We start from the raw sequence: 2,368 nt of genomic DNA, 5'->3' as shown, positions 1-2,368 counted from the left end.
TGCAGATAAAGAGATAAGTAATTATGACATGGAAAAAAGACACAAATATGAGCAACAGTAATTATTAATATAATAACAAATAACATGGTAAAATAGATGAAATGCCTGGAAAGACAAAAGGTATAATAGCACAAATTTATTTTAAAATAGGTTTTAAACCTTTTCTTTGTTTTGTTTTGTTTTTTGCTACGTTTCTTTATCTGTTCTTTACTTGAATGGAACTTCTTTTTATATTTGTTCCTTTCAATCAGATGCAAATTTGAGTGAATGATTACAATTTATGTGCCTACCTATGATATTGGCTTTAGGCAATGTTTATGTTTTAAATAAACTAGATGAATATATTAATTTTATGACTCTCACTGCTTTACATCCAATGCTCCTTTGAAAGCATTTTATGTAGAGAATATCAGAAGCCTGTAGAGTTAGCAATGACCTCTGAGATGTAATAGTCAAGTGTTCTTGAATTTTGAGTATTCATATTCATATTGAATATGTCTTAATATACTTAAATCTAATAACTTTGAGAATTATTGCGTTACTGACAGAAAATAAATCATAAAGATTTATTAATATGGTTTTCTGGGCTACTACGATGGCGATGAGTTTCTAGTGGCCGTGGCAGTACCGCTTCCCGCCCTTCTTTACGTTACAGCTGAACGTGGACACCCGGCAGAAGCAGCTGGCCGCCTGGTGCTCTCTGGTTCTGTCCTTCTGCCGCTTGCACAAACAGTCCAGCATGACGGTGATGGAAGCCCAGGAGAGCCCGCTCTTCAACAACGTCAAGCTACAGCGAAAACTTCCTGTGGAGTCAATCCAGATTGTATTAGAGGAGCTAAGAAAGAAAGGGAACCTCGAGTGGTTGGATAAGAATAAGTCTAGCTTCCTGATCATGTGGCGGAGGCCAGAAGAATGGGGGAAACTCATTTATCAATGGGTTTCCAGGAGCGGCCAGAACAACTCTGTGTTTACCCTGTATGAACTGACCAATGGGGAAGACACAGAGGACGAAGAGTTCCATGGGCTGGATGAGGCGACCCTACTTCGTGCTCTGCAGGCCCTACAGCAGGAGCACAAGGCTGAGATTATCACTGTCAGTGATGGCCAAGGAGTCAAGTTCTTCTAGCAGAGACCTGTCTCCCTCTACTTCTTACCTCCCACCTTTCCAGGGCTTTCAAAAGGAGACAGACCAAGTGTCCCACAGACTGGATCACTCACTCCACCAGACTCAAAGGGCTCAAGTCCTGAAAGCTCGGACTTAGGGATACTTCCCACATAATCCATTCTGCCTACCCCTGGGACACGGTGAGCCCACGGTGCCAGGGAGAAAGGATGTTTCTTGCCCTACCTCCTTTCCCATCCTAGACTGTCTCTGGGCCAGGGTCTATAAACCTGACATTTTACGTCTGTTCTCACACATAAGTACACACCTACATGCGCCTGCACACGCTTCTTTCTCCTCCCCCCTCCCACTCCTTTAGCTGCTATTGCCTCCTTTCTCAGGCTGGTGCTGGATCCTTCTTAGGGGATGGGGGAAGCCCTGGCTGCAGGCAGCCTTCCAGGCAATACGAAGATAGGAAGCCCCAGAAGGGGCCTGGCAGTGAAAGGCGGGCCCACTCTGATTTAAGATATTAAAATCTCTCCTCCCAAAAAAAAAAAAGATTTATTAATATAAAGTTTTCCAGAAATATGAGAAATGATCTCTTAGTAACTATTGGTTACAAAATCGAGTCTACAACATTTATTTTCAAAATAATATAAAGAATACAACGTTAAAATATGTATATATAAAGTTAAATAAAATACATAAGAGAGACTATACAGACCTGCAATTATTATGAATAAATGGCTTTAAATATCTCAGGAATTATTATAATTTTTAATTTGTTAACAAATAAACAAACTTAGAGAAATTATCCTTCTAATGGCTCACTATTTCACAATCAAGCATCTGATATGAGGGCATTTTTATGAAAATGTATTTTGTCTTTATAGTTTAATTAACTTAAAATGTATTTAATTTCATTATGAAATTTTCGTGTAAATTTGTTTGATACTTCTCAATCATCTTTTTCCTGTAATCCTGACTATCTCATTTTCAAACCCTAGTAGTCGACTTCCTGTTTTCATTTCAAATGCATATAATTTCTTTTATTATTATTCCATAAATATGCATAATCCACTTTTTTATCCTTATTTTTTATTTAAATTAATGCCCATATTTATATTAAAATTGATCATCTATTCACATTTCTAGATGATATTTTTCCATATGTCTCCATTTTATTTCTTTTGAAAATGGCGTTCAATGTAAAGACTTATGAAGTTTCCTTTATACTTAAACTCATTCAATTGAGTCCTTCATAGT

General features: G+C 37.6%; 1 pseudogene; it reads left to right on the top strand.

Moving 5' to 3' along the window:
* The first annotated feature begins 582 nt into the window (after nt 1-582).
* Nucleotides 583-1,403, top strand: LOC142837816 (vacuolar protein-sorting-associated protein 25 pseudogene; annotated as a pseudogene).
* Nucleotides 1,404-2,368: the final 965 nt, after the last annotated feature.

This window comes from Microtus pennsylvanicus, chromosome 1 (genome assembly GCF_037038515.1).
Source record: "Microtus pennsylvanicus isolate mMicPen1 chromosome 1, mMicPen1.hap1, whole genome shotgun sequence".
In the NCBI taxonomy this organism is placed as follows: Eukaryota; Metazoa; Chordata; class Mammalia; order Rodentia; family Cricetidae; genus Microtus; species Microtus pennsylvanicus.
The sequence above is the reverse complement of the archived record's forward strand: the minus strand, read 5'-3'. Positions and strand labels throughout refer to the sequence as shown.